Source organism: Theropithecus gelada, chromosome 2, assembly GCF_003255815.1.
Source record: "Theropithecus gelada isolate Dixy chromosome 2, Tgel_1.0, whole genome shotgun sequence".
NCBI lineage: Eukaryota > Metazoa > Chordata > Mammalia > Primates > Cercopithecidae > Theropithecus > Theropithecus gelada.
In genome coordinates this window covers 124,684,699-124,709,648 of record NC_037669.1, presented here as the reverse complement: position 1 = coordinate 124,709,648, position 24,950 = coordinate 124,684,699, and the positions used below count along the sequence as shown (strand labels likewise).

Genomic DNA, 24,950 nt, shown 5'->3' with positions numbered 1-24,950 from the left:
TTCATGAAAATTATTGTATGTATTTGTATACTCAATGTTTATTTTTATGTTCTACTATTTTTATTTAATTATTTTTAAATTAAAAATAAAATTGGATATATTTATGAGGTACAACATAATATTTTGATATATGTATACACTGTGGAATGGCTAAATCATGCTAATAAACATATTCGTTACTTCACATACTTAATTTGTTGTGTGAACACTTAAAATCTAATGTCTTAGTGGTTTTCAAAACAATACCTTGTTATTAACTATAGTCACTGTACTATACAACAGTGCTCTTGAACTTATTTTTTTAGCCTAAAATTGTGCATTATCTAAGCAACATCTCTCCAATCTACTCTTTAATCCCTGTTAACCACCATTCTACTCTTTGCTTCTGAGTTTGCCTTTCTCAGATTCCATATATAAGTGAAATCATGAAGTACTCGTCTTTTTGTGCCTGACTTATTTCACTTAACATAAAGTCTCCAGGACTTCCTTCTTTTTTAAGACTGAATAGTACTCCACTGTGTATATATACCATATTTTTTATATCCATTCATCCATTAATGCATGTTTTGATTGATTTCATATCTTGGCTATTGTGAATAATGAATGCCTCAGTAAACATAAGCATGCAGATATCTCTTTGACATACTGATTTCTCTCGGATATGTACTAAGTGGAACTGCTAGATCTATAATTTTTGAGAAAGCCTGCACTCTTTTCTCATGAGAAAATAGAACCTTTGTACACTGTCCAGGGAATGTAAATTAGCCAATTTTAAAAAATGAGCTATCTGCCTTGTACCCTGTGTTTCCCTTCCCTTTCCTTCAAGGGAACAATTTTAACTGATTCTTTGTATTTACTTCCAGACCAGTTAAAGATATGCTTGTATTTCTATTTGATAACATGTATGTATATAATGCATGAATAGTTCTGTGTAATTTATATATGTGCATATATGTGTGTACATGTGTTTATATATATATTATACGCATATATAGGTATGTGTATGTGTCTATGTCTGTGTGTGTGTCATTTTAAGCATTATCCATTGACATTTCAATAGTAAAAATGAGGATGTTGCTTTCCTTCTCCTATTCTTACTACACATTCTCATCTTTCTCTTTTGCTTTTTACCCTTAAATAAATACGTTAAAATGTGCATTAGATAGATAGAGGTATTCAGTGCTTACACTATTTTGACATTGTAAGTGCTGGTCACAACTGTGAAGCCCAATTAATTTTGATTATTTATATTATTTCATATGTACATTTGTGTTATTTCTAGAGTTAAAAATCGGCTGCTTTTGATCTTCAATTTTGCTGTCATTAATTGCAAAACAATCCCATGGCAACAATTTAAATCTGTACATTTCTTTGGAGCATCTCTCATTTTAATTCTAATGGACAATTTCCTCTTTTAGTCTTCTATATTTCACTGTTCTGAATTGGTTGTTCACTATACCTGTTACCTAACCACTACATTTTGAATATCCTTTCCACACAGCCCAAGGAATCCCCTTCACTGACTTTTATTTTAGTTTTTTTGTTCTGTGTATTCTATGTGTTTCTTTCCCTGGTTTACTTGTCATTTCAGTACAGTGTCATATACTGAAAAAAGTGAATAGTAGTTATTGATGAAGACTTTTAACTAATGCTCTTATTCAAACTTTACCCTTAATATATAATTGGAATAGGCATACACTGTATGCATCAGTAAGAAAATCTCCTTAATTTAAGCTTTTTGAAGGCATTGCTCCATTTTCTTCTTCCTTTCAGTGCTGCTGTTGAATCATCTGAAGATTTTAGGATTTCCGATTCTTTTTTGTTTTTCTCACTGAGAAAACGTATTGGATCTTCTATTTTTCCTCAGTGTTCTCATCATTCATACGGACACTCAATGTAAGGTTCTGTACTCTACCATCACCCTCTGTTGTGTCTCCTGTGTCCCAGTCATTAGACAGTGTGATCTTGAGAAAAAACATTGACTTTTTTTTTTTTTTTTTTTTTTGAGATGGGGTCTCACTCTCTCACCCAGGTTTCTTGAGTGTGATCTCTGCTCACTGCAACATCCCACTCCCAAGCTCCATCAATCCTCCCACCTCAGCCTCCTGAGTAGGTGGGACTACAGAAGGCACCACCATGCCCAGTTAATTTTTTGTATTTTTGGAAGAGACGGGGTTTCACCCCGTTGCCCAGGCTGGTCTCGAACTTCTGAGCTCAAATGATCCACCTGCCTCAGCCTCCCAAATTGCTGGGATTTCAGGTGTGAGCCACTGCGTCTGGCCAAAACTTTAATTCTTTTACTGGGTGGAGTAGTTGAGTGACTGATTTGAAAGTAGGAACATATTTGGAAGTCTATCTTTCAAAAAAATGAACAAGAAAATAATTCTGTCATTTAAGTTTCCTATTGACCTCCCATTCCAGAGCATCTGTTGCAGTCATTTCCTGAACACTTAGTACAAATGGAGTTAGGCTTGGGCTTCCTCATTGTCAGATTAGGCTTTAGGCCTCACAAACCTTCTCCTCCTGCAAGAGATCTCTTAAGTGTTTTGCTGTTCACATATTTTTTAAATTTATATAATTTTATTGCTACACTTTTGTTCTGCTCATCTTTATGGCTGTACATCTAATGTCAAAGAAAACCAATCAAACCAAAACAAACAAAACATAATTTTAAAAATACAAAATAAAATAATAATAATAAGCAATAACACAATCAGAAGGGAGACAAGTATGTACTCTGCCTTTTCACATGCAATTTTTATCTTTGAAATTTAGCAGTTTTTACAGAATATCGCTCAATAATTAATCACCATTTTGTTAATTTTCCCTACTAAAAGTTAATCCTGAGATTCAGGCTGTTGATTTCAAGTAAATTTTTCCTCTTATATCATTAGAGATTACCTCTGTTTCATCAGTATTGTCCTATTTTTCCCAGGGTGATGGAGATGTAGCATAGACATTGTGTCTTCATTAGTATGTTAAATTTTTTGAGAGGAAAAAGATGTATCATTAGTTATTGCCAGTGTGTCCTATTCAATTGTTCTTTGCAGAATTCACTACAAGATGTTGAAACTTTTAATAAAGTTCAGAGTGAGGTAATTATGCTGAAAATTTCTTTAATTCTAGTGTAAAACATTGGGCTATGGCAATAACTTCATGAAGCATGATACTTGTGATAGCAGCAGGAGTCAGATAAATTCCTTGGCAGATAGGGGTGGGTCCCTGGTAAAACCCACCTTCAGGCTGGAGTGAAGCTGAAGTCTGATATCTGGGCTGCCAGTTCCTGGTGGAGCACACTGCCTGGAGTGAGAACTTCTTTGATGCAGTTTGGCCAATCAGATGGTACTTTTTCCAAATCTGCCCATGGACCAATCAGAAAGCACTTGCTCCCACCATGGACCAATCAGAACACAGTGCTTCCATTCTAAGCCTATAAAAACCCCCAGACCCAGCCGGACTCAGAGACACTTTTTAACTATGTGCCTGCCGGTGAGAGCTACCCACTTCAGGTCTCCTGTCTGCTGGGAGCTGTTGTGTTGCTCTACAAAGTTTTCCCTGCTTTGCTCACCCTCCAGTTGTATGCGTTATTGCATTGTTCTTGGACTCCAGACAAGAACTCAGGACCTGCTGAACTGCCGCACAAAAATGGCTGTAACATGTTCCTGGCCGGCTCTCTGAGCTGCAAGCAGCGACCAGCTCCTGTTGATCAGACTGCGGGAGTAAACAGCGCAACCCTTCAGGGAGCTCAGATTTTAGTATTCCCCAAGCCAGAGCTGTAACTCTATGGCTTTCTCACCCTCTGCTGGCATTGGGTAGCTGCCTCTTGGGATGGGAAGCAGTGGCAGGGCTGGGCCTGCCCAGGAGCTGTGGACCTGAGTGGTTGACCCAGCTGTAACACAAATGGGCTGAAACATGCACCCTTCCATGTTTGCTGTGCTGTGGGCAGCTGGATCGAGAGAGTGGTAACACACCCTCCACCCCTTGGCGCCCTGTGGTGGCTGACATCTCCAAGTTTTCAGATGCCATCTTGTTTCCCTCCTTCCGATGCTGGCGCCCGCAGCAGAAGCTGTTGTGGTAAGCTGGGTCCAGCTGCAGCTGGCACCTGAGCCAGCACCTGGAGCTGCCCGTTCTGCCACAGCAGCTGGAACACCTGGCTGTGAGCAGTGGCTGGACCCTGTCCTCACTCCCTTACACATCCCTCAATACTCTGCACCTGGCTCGCCCTCAGTGGACATGGGATCTAAGCCAATAGCGTGAGGCAAGCGCAGCCTGTCAGTTGAGTGTTTGGAACAAGCCCAGTGGGTGTAAGTGAAATTCAGCCAGAGGTGCTGCTGGCCACAGAGTTTTTGGCCGGTAAAGCAACAGCCAAAGCATCCAGTGACACTTGCATATATTTTGGATAAAGTATGCAAAACTATGTAGGAACTCCAGTTTAGGGGAATAATTATTTAATAATTTAATAAATGATATTTGGCTGAGTATTTTTGGGGATAGAAGAGTAAGTTACCATCATTTTGGCCTAAGAACAAAGGAGACTTCTATTTGTTAAAATATGGATCAAGGGATCTTCGGGGGGTTATTTGTTTGTTTATAAGCTGGTTGTTCACATATCTTTTCTTATCCGCCTTCAATGTCTCCTCAGAGTTTGGTTTGAATTGTGCTACATTAAACTATCCTAGATAATACATTCCTGTTTATATTAAAGTTCTCCTGGTATGGACAGATTTGATTGATTGATTGATTGATTGATAAATATAGATAAATCTGGAGAGAGACAAGAGAGAGGATTTACTTTAAGGGCCAAATAAACCACCTCTGACTCATGCAATTGAGGGGGCTTGCAAGTTAGAAACAGGCCAGTAAACTAGAAATTCTGCCAAGAATTAATATTGCAATCTCCAGTCTGAACCCTAGAAACTTATGCAGAGTTTCTATGATGCAACAGAGAAGAATCCCTTTCTTTACAGGGACCTAGATTTTTTTTAAGGTTTTCCGTTGTTTGGATGAGGACCACCACATTGTGAAAGTAATCTGCTTTACTCATGGTCTACCAATTTAAATGTTAATTACATCAAAAAATACTTTCCCAGCAACATCTAGCTGGGTGTTTTACAAAATAATTTGGCACCACAGCCTAGGCAAGTTGACACCTAAAATCAACCATTGCATTGTTTCATTTGAGAAATCAGTAAGTACTTTCAAATAGCAAAATGAAAATAAATGCACGGTCATGCACTGTTTAATGATGAGAAATGTGTTGTGAAGTAATTTTGTCATTAGGCAAATATAGATTTTACTTAGACTATATCTTACAACCTTTTGTTCCTAGGATACCAAACTGTACAGTACGTAACTCAACTGTATACTGTAGGCGACTATAACACAATGGCAAGTATTGGTATATCTAAACTTAGAGAAAGCAGAGTGAAAATAAAGACTATGACAGATGTAGTGGTGTGTGCCTATAACCCCAGCTACTCTGGAGTTTGAGGTGGGAGTATTACTTGAGCCCAGGAATTTGAAACAATTCTGGGAAGCAGAAAACACTATCTCATATAGAAAATAAAATAATTTAAAAATACAGTATAAAAGAAAAAAAAATGGTACACCTTTATAAAGACTTACCTAGAATGGAGCTTGCAGGCTTGGTAGTTGCACTGGGTGAGTCACTGAGTGAGTGGTGAGTGAATGTGAAGGCCTGAGACATTTCTCTACCCTACTCTAGACTTTATAAACATTGTATAGTTAGGCTACATTAAATTCAGTTTAGAAATTTTCTTTCTTGAGTAATTAAATTAACCTGCACTTACTGTAATTTTTTTTATAAACTTTTTAATTCCTTTCAATTCTTTAATTCTTGTGTAACAACACTTAGCTTAAAACACAAACACATTGTACAGCTGTATAAACATATTTTTTCTTTATATCCCTATTCCATAAGCTTTTTCTGTTTTTAACATTTTTAACATTTTCAACTTTTTGTTAAAAACTAAGACACAAACATACACATTAGCCTAGGCCCACACAGGATCACAATTATCAATATCGCTATTTTTCACCTCCGTATCTTGTGTCACTGGAAGGTCTTCAGGGGCCATAACACAAATGGAGCTGTTACAAGTACCTTCTGGAAGACCTGCCCTGCTCAAGACTGTTCTACAGTTACTTTTTTTTTTTTTTTTTTTAATAAGTAGAAGGAATACACTCTAATATAATGATAAAAAGTACAGCATAAAAATATACAAACCAGTAACATGGTCATTTATTATCATTATCCAGTAATGTACTGTAGTTAACTATATACCATCCTTTTCTAAACTGGCAGTGCAGTAGGTTTGTTTACACCAGCAACACCACAAACTCCAGTCGTGCCTTACACTACAATGTTATGATGTCTACAATGTAACCAGGCCATATGAATTTTTCAGCACAATTATTATCTTATGGGACCACAGTCATGTATGTGATCAGTAGTGCACCAAAATGTCATTATGCACTAGTCTTTTATGCACATATTTTTCTGTAGAAAGTAGTTGAAGAGATTAAGCATATCAAAAATTGATCCCTTAAATTAATATTCAATTATGAAAAGCTAGTCCAACATATTTAAATACTGCCTTAGAATTAATTTAAAAAGAACATCTATCAGAATGCCAAATTGTTTTGAAACAATTTACCGGATAAGTTAAATTTACATTATTAATTAAGTTCTCAGATATGCATTGTTTAGATAGGGACTAATATTTATTCCTGTAACTTTTGTTTTGTTATCAAAGGTTCTGGAATAATGCGTTTGATTTTACTTTTCTCACATTCAAAGCCCCTTATCATATGGAGAATGAGTCTCTCTGTTTTTTCTTTCTTTTTAACTGATAGGCCCAGGGAAGAGCCTTTTTAAGTTACCCAGTTTTTTTAAAAATGGCTTTGTTCCTTATCTTCTCTTTGTTTAGTTGTTTTATAATATGTCATCATGTGTGAACTTTATCCAATATTTAATTTTGTTTCATCAGCATCTACTCATAAATTATAAACTCAATTATCATTGCTGTCAGTGGTGGCTGATTTACCTTAGGATAAAATAAACGATAATAAGATAAAATAAAAAAAATTAATGTACACTTTGGAGAATATAGAATACTTGCTGAAATTAACTTTGCAATTACTGTTTGCCTTTATTTTCTTAGACTGATTTATATATTTATGACTTGTTTTCACCTAATTTTATTTATTAGAAAATGTTTTACTCCTACTATAAATGCCATTCAGTATACTTTAAGAAAATCGATGCCAGATGTTCTGTGAAATTAGTCAATCTTGTCATAGATACTTATCAATGTTTTGTACACCAGAGTGAAATTTACTTCCTGACCCTAGCTATTCGTTAGGTAATACACAAAAGCTATTGAATTGGCAATCATAGTCACTTAAGATAATGGAAAAACAGCTGTTTGTCGAGTATTTTTTAATGAATCTTATATGACTAAGTAGCTTTATACTTGAAAGTTTTGCAGGTAAATTAATTTTATGTTGGATATATTTCTTTCTATTTGTATTTTGTAAATGTATGTTCCAATTTATGTTGTGCTGGGTATTTTTTTTTTTTTTGCTAATTTTGTGCAGAAACAAATAGAAACATAAAATTAAATTAGTCATTTTCATTTAAAAATAAAATATAATATTTTATTTCATTTTGTTTGTAACACTCAGCCAATAAAATGTAAATCTTGATTTTAAACCTTTGGACTTCAATAAACTTGTTGCCTTGGTAGCCCTAGTCCTTTGCCTCTCCTGAATGTATACACTTTAAAAAGGCACTTTGCAGTTCCTGTTATGAAGCACATAACATAATTACACATATCTTAATTCTGAGCTCAGCTATGTGATTTGCTTTGACCTTTGGTATCTTAGCATTTGTAGTATAAGCAAAAGCTAGAAAAGGACTGGTGCACTTTTGCCTTCAATGTTGAAACATAGCCAGGCTGTTCCACCAGAGGGATGTGAGAGAAAAATGAAGTAGAGACAAGTTGTTCCAGGCAATAATCAGCCCACTTCCAGAGACATAATACCCCAGACAGCAGCCAGGTAATACCCAGACATGACAGAGAGTCCATGTGGAAATCAGACATTGCCCAGCTGAATTTTCCAGTCACAGACTCAAGACAAAACAAATTCTTGTTGTTTTGAGCCATTGTGTTTTGGAATGGTTTGTTATGCTGCATTAATATGGCGATAGATAAATGATGGAGAAGCAAAGAATTATATTTTTTTTTAAATTTCTCAGTTAATAACAATTGCTCTGTGTATTAGTCTGTATTCATACTGCTATAAAGAACTGTCCAAGACTGGGTAATTTATAAAGGAAAGACATTTAACTCGCAGTCCTGCAGGACTCAGGAAACTTACAATCGTGGCGAAAGGCAAAGAGAAAGCAAGGCACCTTTTCACAAGATGGCAGGAAGATGAAGTGCTGAGCGAAGGGAGAAGAGTCCCTTGTAAAACCATCAGATTTCATAAGAACTGACTCACTATCATGAGAACAACATGGGGAAGCTACAAACATGATTCAATTACCTCCTGCTGGTCTCTTCCTTGACACTTGGGGATTCTGGAGATTACAATTCAAGATGAGTTCTGGGGTGGGGGGTGGGGGGCAGTTAAAGGCTAACCATATGACTCTGTGTAACTTCTCTCACTTTTTTAAAGTATGTATATATTTGAGGATATATATGTTTATTTATTTTACAGTCCAATTCTTCTCACCCAAATAAATGCAAATGTATGTGTGTATATATACATGTGTGTGTATTTAAAAAATAAGTTGTACTCTAATTTTCTGTGTGCATGAAGAGCTTACACAAGCATGTTGTTCTGATGTTCTTAAGTTATTTATAACTTTTTGTTTTTATTACCACTATCTTTTCCAAATCTATTAGTTTCATTTTAAGTATATGTCAATCGTTGACTTTAACTATCACATAGAATCCCACAGTGCCAGTCATTTTCTACTTATCCATTGTTCTAGAGGTAGAAACTGTGTGTTCTTCATATTTCTACAAACACACAAGCAGCATAATGAAAATCTCCATGTATAGCCCTGTGGGAAAATGTATGTATCCAATTATCATTGCATAAATTTACTTTCTAAGAAGATCATTCCACTCATATAATTTTTCATTTTGTAATGTTTTTAATATGATTTTTTTTCTCTCACCTTTGTCAAGATTTAGGTAGTCTCTTAAACTAGAAAAGGGGTTTAATTTCTCTGTTTATTTGTTTAATGTAGAGATATATGGCATGTATGACCTTCACCCTCTTTTACGTAAATCTTAAATAATAACAAAACTATTTTAAATTCTAATAAGGAAGATTTTGGTTGCCAATCTTAGAAATTGCTATCTTAAAACAGTCACCAAGATAATAATTTGGAGTTGTCATATGTGGGGGTCTTCTCAAAAATTGAATTTCAGTTATTTGCTTCAGAAAATTTGAATATATATGAGTATGAAAATAAAAGTCGGAGCAGCTGGTCATTTGCTTGTTCTATCCAGCACAAGCATTCAGTGAAATTCAAACTACCTCAGAAGAGGAAATAACATCCTGCCATATTTTAAAAGAACAAATATATAAAAGAGAAGTGGAAAATATTAAAATAGAAAAGACAAATCTGTGTAATCAAGCAAATAAAATCATCATAATTTTCAGAAAACAGTCACAAAGAAAAATATATATTATACCTCTATCTAGAGATGATTCAATATTTTGATATATAAGCTTTAAAATACATTCTGCTGCATAAGTCTTTTAGAAAAAATCTTTAGATAAAATTTATAGTTAACAAAAAAAGTTGAAAAATTGTTCTCCTGGTTCAATGATTCCCAGCAAGGAAGCTATTGGTATTTTGGGTGGGACCATTCAATTCTTTGACTATTCAATTCTTTCTGTCAATGTACAGGATAATTTCCAACTCGGGTCCCCACAATCAAATGCTTTAAAAATGTAAGAACATCTTAGAATTCAGAATGCATTCTATTTTGTCATTTTCCAGCTTACAAATAAACACCTCAGTGTGGCTCAGTAAATCTAATAGTGCATCAGTTCACAGTGCATAGCGATCACTAGAAATGGGGTTTGGAATCCCCTCACTGTGTACGGCTCATGAAGTTCTTGAGATGCCATCTTTTTTGTCTTTTCCGTGCATTCAACTCTCATTGCATCATTATAAATGGTATTGTCTGTTGAACTGAGAAGCTTCATTAGATTAAAGAAAGTACAGAATGTAAACTTATTTTGTGTGTGTGTGTGTGTGAAAGAAAGAAAACAAAAATAATTCATAAATCACATTCTAGACTTTAATTTTTATTAATTTTCATTGTTCTGAATTCCTAAGTGGTCTCAGCCATTATAGACTTTTATTCTCTGCTCAATTTAGTGACATAAGGCTAAGATAATGCTCTTTTCTATATCTTTATAAATGCATTAATATTTGAATGATTACTATAAGCATAGATAAAATGCTATATTGCTCTCAATTTTAGATATCAAAAAAACTGTCTAGAGAAGACAGATGTATCACAATTATCCTTAACTATTTAGTGGTTCACCTTCACAGTGATATGAAAAACAGTACACTTAAAGGAGTAATTCAACCGAGTACTTACCAGAATTTCTGTAATAAAACTACTTTTAAAGAACTTAATGTCTTTAATACTTTATCTAGATTTATGTGAAAGAATTTAGAGAAAAATCTAATTATGAAATATTTAATTGAAGACAGTAATGTATTTTTTTCCATATTCGTCTATGTATGCAAATGTAAAGTTAAAACACCTTTTTTTTTTTTTTTTTTTTAGAAATTTGAATCATTGGCCGGGCGCGGTGGGTCACGCCTGTAATCCCAGCACTTTGGAAGGCCGAGGCGGGTGGATCACTAGGTCAGGAGATGGAGACCATCCTGGCTAACGCGGTGAAACCTCGTCTCTATTAAAAATACAAAAAAATTAGCCAGGCGTGGTGGCGGGCGCCTGTAGTCCCAGCTACTCGGGAGGCTGAGGCGGGAGAATGGCATGAACCCGGGAGGCAGAGTTGCAGTGAGCTGAGATTGCGCCACCGCACTCCAGAGCCTGGGTGACAAAGCAAGACTTCATCTCAAAAAAAAAAAAAAATATATATATATATATATGTATATGTGTGTGTGTGTGTGTATATATATATGAATATATATGTGTATATATATATATATATATATATGACTCATTATCACACGCTTACCTCTTGCCTTTCCAAGCCTCCTTGTAGCTGGAGTATATTTCTCTCTCTCATAATAAGGCTTGACCATATAACTTAGTTTCGTCATGATCATCAAAGAAGGTTTGACACATATGAAGAACTTTAAAATCTTTCGCATGATTTGCTTCAGCTTCTTGCTTATGCCCTCTACCATGAAAAAAAAAAAAATGACTCAGATAAGAGTTATGAAATCACCTTGGGCCCCAGAATGAGAAGATATGTGGAAAACAGCAGAACCATTGCAAGCAGAGACAAGCAGTGTTGTAGCTGACACATACATCCACGGGATAGAAATAAATAACAACAAATGGCATTTATCTGTTCTTGTAAACCTCTGGGACTTAGGAGCTGTTTGTTTTCAAGAAAAGTTGACAGAAATACTTTTTAATATATTGAAATACATCAGATTCAGGGTTCATACCTACATTTGACAATTTTTGGTCAAAAGTACTGGTAACTGAGTTAAACCTGTCATTAAAAACTTTACTTGAAAACAGAGGTTTCAATGTTTTCAGAAGTTGTTTTACGTAAATTCACTGAACACTCAGTAAGGCAAATAGGAATTGATTTTAATAAATTATTTCAGGTGTTAAACAAAGGGTTTATTTGTGGGTTTTGAAGTCCTTTACAGAAAAAAAATGGCATGGAAAGATTTAGCATTATTTTTTACTTTTTTATTCAAGTTTCACTTTTTAATTATAGACCCAATGTACTGTAAATTTGACTCCATCTTTCAAGCTTAATGAGGACTACTTGGTTTTCATTTTCAAAATAAATTGATACTAAGTAGATATGTTTATTGAATACGGACCATTCAAAGAGGTGATCAAGTTTGCAAAAGATATGTTGTTTTAGATTATTTATATAATGTCCTCATACTACAACTTTTCACAGTAGCAATTTATGCACTAGTACCATGTTGTGCTGCAAAGTACTTTTCTTATAAACAAATTTTAAATTCAATACAGCCCAATTCTACAATATTATCTATAAATATTATGTAAAAATTATATGTAGAAGAAAGGGTAATGCAAAAATAAAAACCATCTTGACTAGTTTACCCGTTATCATTGCCCTTATGAGATACTTTCTTCTTTGTGTCTACTTATCTTCTAAAAACTATACCTATAGATATATAATTATATATTAATCCCAAATGTTGAAACTATAATGTAGATAACAATCTAATATGTGCAAAATTTAACACTTTTTATATTATGAATTCAGCAAAGTATTTACCCTATATATTACATCACTATAAATAAATTTTACTACAGTTCCTTTATACAAAGTAAATATATGTTATTCACAATTTGATGCTAATCTTTATATAACATCTTCTGCATACAAAGCATTTGGCAAAAATTTGTGGAGCAGGGGATATATTAAAAGGTTACGAGGGATAAAACACATTTAAAGGGATAATACACATGAACAAATTCAAGATTATTTTGATCTATAAATATTAAATATTATATAATGCTCATCTTAATATTTCATCAAAACAAAATGCAATGGATTTTAAAATGTGTCATTATTTTATGTACTTTCATATACTTCAGAAAATAAAAAAAATGCTGGACATGTGCAAACTATATAGGAGACTCCCCTTTGAGAGTAATCCACAAAAGGTTATAGATTAACTGTTGCTATATATTACCCATTGTTTACATTTCCCTTTCCACAAAAGGGAAATGTAAACAAGACCTTAAACTACGAGAAAGGACAGCAAATTAACAAACAAGCCTCTACCCTGATACTTGGCGGAAGAAGTAAAACTTTCCCAGATGATTTAAATCACCAGGCATTATCTTTCAAGGTTTGTAATCTGAATTCACACTGCTAGTGTGGTCCAAAAGCCTCAAGCAGAGAATTTAATGAAAGTTGTCTCAGGTTTATTTTGTCCTTAGGTGACTCAAATGCAAATCTTTTTGGTTCTCAGTGTATGCCAATGCAGGTTTGTAAAATGCTATCCATAAGAAGATGCATTCCAACTTCAGAAATGTTAAATTGTATGACAGACATTATTAAAATCTATTAAATAAGTATTCTATAATGAAATCTATACTTTATATAAACACCAGAAAATGCTATTGAAACATATTTTCATATTAGGGGGCTGGAAAGCCTTAAGAAAGAACAGTATTTAAATGTTAACAATAATAATAGTAACAAAAAAGTAGCAACAGAAACAATAGCTGTGTCTTTACGATATGCCAGACATTAAATGTCCGTGTATTTAGTTACTTGACGCTCACAACAGCCCTTTTAAATAGTAATAATATTTTTTTCCTTTTCACGGTAAGTAAACAGAAAAGCCAATACTTGAATCCAGCCAGATTTTGTGAAAAGTCATATCTTAATCACTGTTTTAAGAATGAAGGATGTTTCAGTAAGCAGTAACCACATAGATGGCCGTTCCAAACCAAGAGGACACAAAAGAGCAGTTTGTTGTTGTCGTTGTTGTTGTTTTGTTGTTGTCTTTAAAAGACATTTCTTAAAATGTCAGTTGGATTAGCATGGTTAGGACAAAAGAAATTAAGTACAATTAACTAGGTCATAATACTGGCAAAACATATGGAAGCCAGAACATGTATTATTTTAATATTAAGATATATGAGATATATTATCTAACTATTGAGGATTCCTTAAAAGTCGTGGAGAAAAAAAATGTATCATGCTGTGAATTGTATTTTCAGACAACTGATATCAATGTGATACACTTCCTCAAAAAGATGACAGCAGCTAGATCATGTGCAAAGGGGTCCCTTATATAGAAGAAGTTAAAAGTCTTCACTAATATATAACCCATCAACATATAATGAAAACTTTTGACTATATTTTTGGAAGGAAGAGAGTGTTTCCAACTGAGTTAATGAACAGGGAAGAAAAAGATGTTTGACAAAAGAAATAATAAATCCAGTTGGAAACCTACTGAATTTGAAGTACTTTTATAATTTTCATGTAATTTGGTTAGGGCATAGGTGGATTTCTGGGTTGAAGAGAGTCATGAGACTTGATGTCATTGACAGAAGAAATTATTTTCAAACAAATGTATGTAACAGTTGAAATAAAACTTATGGATGCACTTTAGCACATATTTTAGAGTATTCAGTGGATTAAATAACCTTCAACTGATTTTCTTGCACCTTTTTCAAAGACATATTTTCATTTATAATGAAACAAGTATATACAATGTCTTAAAAACATTTTGCAATAAAATGTACATAATATAAAATGAACCGTTTTAAGCATTTTTAACTGTAAAATGTAGTGGCATTAAACATTCACAGTGTTGTGAAACCATCACCTCTGTCAATTTTTACAACTTAAATAACATTTTAAAATACTTTTAAATTTCACGTTCATTGTGTCAATCTTGGTAAAATCAGTCATAGTGTTACTGGAAAGGAGCCCCAATCCAAACTCCACGAGAGAGTTCTTGAACCTCACTCAGGAAAGAATTTGGTGCGAGTCCATAAATTGAAAACAACTTTATTAAGAAAGTAAAAGAATAAAAGAATGGCTACTCTGTGAGCAGAGCAGCGGGCTAGACTGCTTGACCAAGTACACTTATGGTTATTTATTGATTACATGATAAACAAGGGGTGGATTTTTCATGAATTTTCCAGGAAAGGGTGGTGGGGCAATTCCATAACTGAGTGTTCCTCTTCTTTTTTAGACCATGTAGGGTAACTTCCTGATACTGCCATGTCGTTTGTAAACTGTAATGGCACTGGTGGTACTGTCTTTTAACTTGCCAATATATTATAATTAGGGTATAATGAGAAGTGAGGATGACTAGAGGTCACTTTTGTCACCATCTTGGTTTTGGTGAGTTTTGGCTGGCTTCTTTACTGCATCCTGTTTTGTCAGCAAGATCTTTGTGACTTGTATTTGTGCTGACATCCTATCTCATCCTGTGACTAAGAATGCTTAACCTCTTGGGAATGCAGCCTAGTAGGTCTCAACCTCATTTTACTTAACCCCTATTCAAGATGTAGCCACTCCGTTTCAAATGCCTCTGACAATAGATCGTTCTAAACCAAACAAAAGGAATACTGGACAGAAAGACCAGGCTAATATAAAAGTTTTTTTGTGTAGAATAGGGTACATTTTTGAAAACTTTGTGTTTAGTTATATATGAACAAAATTTAGGCAAATGATGGTTTAAGGACAAAGGATAAGCAAGTGAGTACATACATTAAAACTTTATTAATGACATACAATCTCAAAAAATGGTCTTTTCTCTAGGACTAAAAGTAAATTATCAGCTTCATGGCTTCACTATTTGTAGTATACCTGTCAATCCATTTCCATAAAGCAAAATATAAACCAGATTATTATTTATTCTTGAAAAAACGTCTATCTTTTGCCCCATTTTTTTATTAGCAGTCATGACGACAGAGTTCCACAGGACTAAGAGCTTTTGGCAACAATGCTCACCCTCTCTCTCACAAATTTCACAGCCTCAAATCATCTATGAGCCTTGAGGTCACCAAAGATATCCTGTCAAATCCACAATAAATGCAGGATTCTAAGATCAGCTCAACAACATTTCCAGAAGGTTTTGCGTTCTTTTTTTTCTGACCCACTCTCCAACACCTCCTGTTCTATTGTTTATGTTCTCAATGTATCTCTCAGTTTTTCCTTTTACCTTCTTTCTCTATCTTAAATCTAAATCTCTTTGAAAAATTCTACTTCTCCTATAGATTTCTCAAGTTGCAGAAGTTTTCTCTTATGTCTTATATCTTGGGATAGAAGTTGGATTGGCATTTCTACTTGTTTCTTATCACCCCTATTAGAACATTGTGCTTTCCATCTTCCCCTAAATCTGGAGCTTCTGAAGCATATGTATTAGACAATGCCACTTGATAATGCTCCATGTCATAGTCATCTATAGATCTCTATGGCTCTTTCTGATAATCCTTACAGATTTAAACTCTTGGGAAATTGTTCCATTCTTATTTTAATTCTTGGTTATATCTGTTTTCACATAGTTGATCACCCCATATGCCATACACTTTGTTTTTTGCGCTAATCTCTCCTCTAGTGAACTTATACTTTGACCTCTCTCTGCAATCCACTATGACAGCTATCTTTAATAAACACAATCTCAATTTGAAGCATCCTATACCTTGAAGAACATTTTCTCTCTGTTCGCAAAAGCCTTTTTAGTATTCCAACTTCAACACATTAACAACTCTAGCAGTATCTACAACTATTTCTGATACCAACTGGAAATTTCCAGTATGAAGACCAATTGTTTGTGGTCAGTGAGTTCTGACTTGTTGTGTAGCTAGTTGGTTTTTTTTTTTTTTTTTTTTTTTTTTTTTGACACAGAGTCTTGCTGCTCTGTCATCTAGGCCGGAGTGCAATCAGGATATCTCGGTTCACTGCAACCTCTGCCTCCCAGGTTGAAGCGATTCTCCTGCCTCAGCCTCCCAAGTGTGTACCTAGTTTTACTTCGTTGGTACCTATGCTCTACTAGTCATTATATTTTAAAAATATTATCTGTGCCCACAGGCATTGATCCTATTGCCCTTTCACTGATTTATTCACTTTCTGGTACTAACTTTTTTCTTGCTCAGCATATAAATTGTATGGCCAATTGTCCTTATTCCTGTTGTATATGTTATGCATCCCTTGTCTCTCACTACCTATTTTATACTCTTATTATGTCAAATAGGCCAGTCTCTCAGTCTCTATTTATTTCACTACTATACTTTTGCAGGTGGATAAGGGCCCCGAAACAATTAATAGGCTTCCATTTAAATCATGAACACCAATCTCACTTGAGACCTTATATATCCTGCCCAGAAATCTAAGGTTATTTATCTAGTTCATTCACTTCAATACCATTCTCACTCTAGATGATATTTTTTATCCTATTTCCCTGAAAAACAGAAGCAATCAGAAGGTATCCTCCTTGAATTTCACTGTATCATAAACTCACTGCGTGACCTATATCATATATTTAGCTTTTGACCTTCCATGTTCTTAGCAAAGACAAATTATTCTGGTTATCTTTCTAACTCTACCTCTAACTTCATTGACCCCGACCCTGACCTTAATTTGCTTTTATCTGTAATCCTAATGTATCGGAATCTAGTTTGAACCTGTTAATTATCTCTCACCTAAATGAGGAAATTCAAACCAATATTCTTCCTTTCTCTTGCATTAGTAACATTCTCATTAAACTTGATTATTTCCATTAGGGTATAAATAACCGCTTCTCGGCCTTTTGGCTAAGATCAAGTGTAGAATATAAAGATACTTGAACTTTCATATTTAAATAAAAAACATTTTAATAAAAAATATTATTTTAATAAAAGCTTATATTTCCTTCTAGCTATCATCTCTTTTCTATGCTTTCCTATATAGCTCAACTCCAAAGTTTACTGTACTTGCTTTCTGATTTTAATCTGTTATGTCCCCTTGATCCCATTTCAAATACTATTTCAAATACCATTTCCAATATTTTCACTACCCCTCCTACTGACCCTGCACATGACCTCAACATTGCTAAATCCAATAGCCAATGCTCATTTCTGATCCAGCTTAAAATGGCAGTATTAATACAGGAAACACTTGGAGTATTTCCCTACTACTGAATTTTTTTTTTTTTTCCCTCCTCACTGGCCCTCCTCCTAGTCTTTCTGACTGACTTCTCTTATTCTCCATGTTTTCTAAATGTTCGTATGACCCACTCTGAGCTTTAGGTCTGCTTATTTTCCTCCACTTGATCCTTCTATTCTTCCTCCAATCTCCCACACTTTTCATTCCTGTTCTTCTACCCCATCTTCCTTTTCCATTACTTATTCTCCACATACTTCCTAGGTAATCTTATCGAGTTTCATTAATTTATAAATATCCATATGTTGACAGCTGACAGTATCCAAATGTTTTTCTCCAAATAGTTTCTTGAAATCCAGAAAAATAATAATTGTATTCTTAGCATTTCTACATTGGTTTAATATGTTTAAAAGAGAAATTCTAGTCCTTCTACATGAAACATATAACTCTTTTAAAGTCTTCTTTCATTTTAGCCTGATAACTACTTATGCTAAAATATTTAAGGCATTTTTAACATTACTATTTCTTCTCATATGCTGTTCAACTCCATCTGTAAGCCCTGAAGGCTTAACATCCACATTAATTCAGCATTTATATTATCTCCTCTAATAGCACCTGGATAAAGGCAATTCTTCTCTCTTATGAATTATTGCAATAGCTTCCTACTTAGTTTTCTTGCTTCTGCCCTTGTCTTCCTATCCAGTGGCGGTAGTGCTCTTGTAAACCCAAAAGCTGATCATTTCATTTCATTGTCCCATACTCTCTAATGGCTCCTTTTGCTCTTGGAGTTAAAGTCAAAGTCCCAGTTTAATTTAGACACTTTCTGATCTGGCTCCCTGTTACTACTCTGATCTGAGCTTCTACTGTCCTTCCCGTGTCTCCCTGGACTCCAGCCTCTTTGCTGTTTGTGATATACACCACCATTGTCCTGGATAGCCTGTTATTTCTGTCTGAAAATTCTTCTCTTAGATATGCATATAGCTTATCCTTTCACATCCTTTTATTACTTAAGCTTCTATGATCACTCTTTGAAAAATTGTTTATTCATTCTTCATTTCTGTTTGGTTTTAACACAAAGCATTTAATATAAACAAAGATAATAACATACTGATTTATCACCCACCTGACAACTAAAACTTCCAATTAGGTGAGAGATTATCTGTTAATGTATTTCCAGTATATAGAAAAATGACTAAAATATAATAGGTGCTTAATAAATGTTGACTGAATCAATGAATGACATAATAACTTAATGTTATTTATTTGATAACTTTTTTCTTTTTGTTTTCCTTTTTTTTTTTTTTTTGAGATGGAGTCTCGCTGTGTCGCCCAGGCTGTATTTGATAACTTTTTTCTTAATTGCAAAATGCTTTCTGGCCATAAATACCTCTCTACAAAATTTGTTTATATTTTATTATGCATTTATTTCTGCTTTTTTTTCATAGCTTGTATGAACTTGAAAAGTTTAGTTGAAGTAGAATTGTCACACTCATTCTTTTTATTTTTTTAATACTCAGTTTTTAAAGGAAGAAGGATTAAAGTAAAAAAGACTGAATGAGAAGTTAGGAGTCAAATTTATTAAAATATAGTAGCAATTGTATATAGATTTTTCTTTCCCATTTAATTCTGGGAATATAAGGAAGTGCCAACATGAGCATGTCTTTGAGCAGAATTCATTTTGCTCTTGCTTGTTTTTCATATAGAACTGCATTCGCTTTACCTTCATGTCTCATCTCTCAATTTTGTGTGTTTTTCCATCTGCTTACGTTTTTTTCTATAGTCATTTAATACCTTCGTATTGGCCTGCCCTGTGTTAAACACATCCCTAATACATCTTGCCCACATCTCAGCATCTCAGCCTGTCTGCTTGGGTTTCTTCATCTGGCTAACAATAAACGACATAAGTCAGGTGACAAAATCAATGTAATAAAAGAGGATCATGGTGTCTAGTTTGTTCAGAGGAAAAAGCACATATGATGAAAATACACTCATAACTTGTTTTCTAAACACCATTTGCCAATTAAAATAATCAGTTCCTTTAAGAAGGAATGTATTCAATTTTTAATTTTTTGAGAAATCCCTATACTGTGTTTCTTATCTAAGGTAATATAAATGTCAATTAACTTGATTTAGCCATTCCAAGAAGTATACATACACTTCAAAACATCATGTTGTATATGGTAAATATATACAAATTTATCTGTCAATTAAAAAGGATAAATTTTTTTAAAAGGAGAAAATAAGGTAGTAGTTTTTAAGGCTGGAGCACGGAAAATATAAAAATTGCCTGGAGAATCTTTTAGTGCCAGTTTGCCCATTTGAAATATTTCACTGCATGCTACATTCTTTATTGTGTCTTCACTCTGGAATAATTCAATCAATCCTGATTTAATCTATCTGTAGATTTAAAGGTTGTCTTTACGATGGCTATAACAGGCATATTCTTGAATTGATATTGAGTATTTCTGAGTTTAAATAGTTTAAAGTTGTTTAAAATATTTCTAAGCTTTATCATTTACTGCTTACGTTTGAAATGACTTCTCAAAATGTATCCGTGACTGTGTGCTAGGCAATCGATTTTTTGCAGAACCTTGTTAGATGAAGCCAATTGCAATCAATGTTGTTAATATTCTGCTTTTTCAAAATCTTCCCTGGAACAAATACATTAATTACTTACAGTTTCTACATTATACTTTGTCATAGGCAAGATTTGTACCAAATGAACTTATTTGTTTTTCAATGTGCACATGTGTAAATTATATCAAATATTCTTCAACAATATAATGTTGGTGGATTATTCCAACTCTCCTGAACAGTTTTATTAAAATAATACCTGTTCCTGGATCCTAAGCCAAGGAAAAGTGTTTTTTTTTTTAATAAGTAATACTTCTTTAGTAAGTTATGAGAGGCTAGATAATGCTGTAATAACAATCCCCCTGTAATATCAGTGGCTTAAAGGAACAAAAGTTTATTTTTCCTGGATGTCTATGTGGACTCTTATAAGACAGGAAACTTGTTCCATGCCAGAGGACAAAAGTGTAGAAGTGTTTTACTCTTGCAACCAAGTATCTTGATTATGTCCATTTATAACTGATTGTGAAAGCAAGTTCCAAAGTACCAAACTCCAGGGTGCAAGGAAATTCAATCTTCAGTGTGCCCCAAAACAGGAGAGAACCAAGAATCAGTGAGAAAGGTTGTGCTTAAATTTAACACCCCCTTTTCTTAAGTCAAGATCCTTTCATTGGGCTAGTGTTCTTTGGAAAATCCTAATACAGGCTGGGTTAGTCCATATGATAAATGACTAGCTATGGAATTCCAAACTTCTAGGAACACGCCTTAAACATGATGTTTCAGTTGTTGGTGTGAGTAGATGGATAGTTTCCAAGTGAAAAATGTGTATTCCAACTGGCACCATCAGTTTTATTTAACATTGTTCATAAATGCTTTTACTGCTAATATTTTTGTATATCATTATTTTAAATCTAGTTATTTTTCCAAATTCTTCAAACATCTTTACTATGCCAAGTAATTCTCAGGATTTATTAAAGGTTACTGGGGAGTTTATTGCATCATATCTTCTTTGGCTGTTTAAAAACATGTAACTTTAGTGGAAACGTAAAGTAAACCACTGAAAGATGGCTAAAGGCCAAACGTTGACAAAAGATGATTTATATTTTTATTATCAGAGGTCAAGGAGACTCATATAAGCTAAAGTTTCATGGCAGAGCTTCTCTTTATTTAATTTCAATCTGATGTCAGTTAATAGTTATTAAGCGCTTACTAACTGTAAATCATTTTAAATATGTAGTATAAGAAATATACAGCAATTAGGCACTCGGCAATTTATATATATTGTTTAATGTTATATAATTTCAATTCAGCCGAGGAGGAAATATAAAAGTACAATAATGCGACATTGCTAGCCTACATTCTCCAATGATTCCTCATATCTGAAGTTTGTCAACATTTCACTAATAGATATGAGAGTCTCATGACAAAACCTGCATTACCATTCTCATATTTTTACTCTTATTTTTCTCTTAGCCTTGTCTTATCCACTGACAATTAATTACTTTTTATTTTCAGAGTAAATAACGCTCCAATATATATTTTGGCTTTTGCCCATAATATCACCTTTGCCCATACTTCCTTGTGTTGATTATTTTTAATGGCATAGAAATTGTTGCAATACATTGCAATATGAAAAAAAGTTAGGAAATAGCAAATATGTGTGCATGTTACAACTCATTTTGCTAAAAATAAATAGAACAATATTATAAATATATGAGTCAATATAAAATGTTTATATTTGGGTGACATAGTTATCCATTTTTCATCTGTGTTTGCATTTAATGTTCTATAATATGAATATATTATTTGTAATCAGGAGAAATCAAGACCTGCTATTATTTTTCAATCACAAAGAACATAAAAATACTCAGCCCTTTCCTGCAACATTCTTCACTCCTATTAATGTCTTAATCTCAACCCAAAAAAACATTTTTTTCTGAAGAAAAAAATTCTTTTCCCTACACTATGATTGTGTTTTGTAGATTGTCAATGATGCTTTTGTATAATATTGTTTACCTACTCTTATATTCACCTCTAAAAATTTGAGGTCAGGGATCACAAGATTCACTCTTCATGACCAACATATAGCACAGAAAGTGTATTTATGAATTATTAAATAAAATAACTGTGAAACAAAGTTGAATAAATGACTGCCAAGGAGATGTAGAAGAAGCAAGCAATTGCAACAAAAGGAAATGTTTCCGTCTGACATGAGGTTTCTGGGAGGTAAACGATGAATCTGACCTTTGAAAACTGTTCTTTTAAAATATTTGTGATTACGTCATTCTCTTCATTTAATATTTCAATGACTTTACTCTTACACAATATAATTCAAATACTTTCATATCCCTATAAATTTGTATGCATTTCTGTCAAAATAATTATGAAAACTTTGTCATAGGAATGTTAATCGGCACTAAGTCTTTTTTTAAATAACTTTATTACTTTAGAAAAATTTTAGATTTATAGAAAAGAATATAGTTTGGGAAATCCCCACATACCTTGTGCACAGGTATTCCAATTGTTATTATCCTTCTTGATTATATTATATTTGTCAAAACGACTCAACTAGTATTAATATATTATTACTAAATAAATCCCATGCTTTATTCAGATTTTATCAACTTCCTCCCATGTCTTTTTTTTTTTTTTTTGCTTCAGGAGCCCATCAAGTATACCACATTACATTTAGTTGTCATGTTTCCTTAGCCTCTGTAATGTAACAGTTTCTCAGACTGTCAGTGTTCTTGATGACTTTGACTGTTCTGATGAGTATTGGTCACATATGTTATGGAATGGCACAAATGGTAAACCAACTTGGATTTGTCTAATATTATTCTCATGATTAAACTGGAGTTGTAAGTTATTTATAGGAAGACTTCGAAGGTAAAATGCTAGTTTTACCCCATCATTATACATCATCAGGTGGCTGAGGTAGAGTTTGCTAAGTTTATACATTGTAATTACTATACTATTTGCAAGAAAGTCACACAGCACAGATCAAACTTAAGGGGTGAGAGTTATGTTCAATCTCCTTGAGGGAGAAATAACTTAATCACATTTTTCTGCGTGCAAGATTTATCTAGTCATTGCATTTATTTGTTTATTTATTTATGTCAAGATAGACTTATGATTATTTGTTTTATACTCTGGATTTTAATCCAACTTTTTTCCTTTATTTTTTCCTTTCTTTCTTTCCTTCCTCCTTCTTTCACTCCTTGCCTCCTTCCTTCCCTGCCTCCTTCCTTCCTGCCTGCCTTCCTTTCTCACCTGCTTGCTTTTTCTTTTCTTTCTTTCTTTTCTTTCTTTCTTTCTCTTTCTTTCCTTTCTTTCTTTCCTTCTTTCCTTCTTTCTTTTTTCTTTCTTTCTTTTCTTCCTTTCTTTCTTTCATTTCTTTCTCACTTTCTTTCTTTTTTCTTTCTTTCCCTTTCTCTCTCTCTCCCCCTCCCTCCATTCCTTCCCCTCCCCTTCCCAACTTGCTCCCTCCATCTCTCTTTCTTTTTTCTTTCTTTCCTTTCCTTTCCTTCCTTCCTTCCTTCCTTCCTTCCTTCCTTCCTTCCTTTCTTTCTTTCTCTCTTTCTTTCTTTTCTTTCTTTCTTTCTTTCTCTTTCTTTCTTTCTTTCTTTTTCTTTCTTTCTCTCTTTCTTTCTCTCTTTCTTTCTTTCTTTTCTTTCTTTCTTTTTCTTTCTTTCTTTCTCTCTTTCTCTCTTTCTTTCTCCTTCTTTCTTTCTTTCTTTCTTTCTTTCTTTCTTTCTTTCTTTCTTTCTTTCTTTCTTTCTTTCCTTTCTCTTTCTTTCTCTTTTATTCTTCCTATTTTTTTTCTTTCTCCCTTCTAGCTTTAGCCAGTGAGAATATTTTCATATTGGCTCTATGTCCTTTGGATGTATTTCCATCATATTTTTTTCATGCTTTCTTTCAATACAGAAAGCTTTTCATAACTTTAAAAGTATTGGTAAGTATTCTAGTTTGTGCCAAAGCAAAAATTGTATAAGCAAAAATAATATAGGATATGCTCAATGTTTTGGAATCTCTCATGGATGGAACCAGGAGAAAACTGGTGGTTCCAGTGACAGATAAACCTGGAAATGGAGATGGGACCATACTGGGAAAGATTTTAATGTTATATAAGGGTGCTTTGATTTATTTTATAAATGATGAAAGTATTTTTATGGCAAGAGTAAAAAGATAACTTTTGTTTCAGATAATATATTAGATAGTAGTGTAAATTGTGACTTGGAACAGGAAAAGTTCAGAGGCAGGAAAATTACTATTAATAACAGTAGAAGTATTTCATTTTATTTTTTGAGACAAGGTCTTGAGTCTTGTCCTGCTGTCCAGATTGGAGTGCAGAGGTGTAATCATAGCTCACTGTAACCTAGAACTCTTGGGCTCAAATGATCCTATCAGATTCAATCAGTTTCTAAGACAAGCATGGTAAAATCACTAAAACAGTGCCTATTGGTTTCCCAAGCTTTAATTTTAGTGATTGTTACTAATGTTACATAATTTTTTTTTAT

General features: G+C 33.7%; 1 pseudogene; it reads left to right on the top strand.

The window, feature by feature from the left end:
- The first annotated feature begins 17,514 nt into the window (after window positions 1–17,514).
- On the top strand, window positions 17,515–17,594 carry LOC112619994 (annotated as a pseudogene).
- Window positions 17,595–24,950: the final 7,356 nt, after the last annotated feature.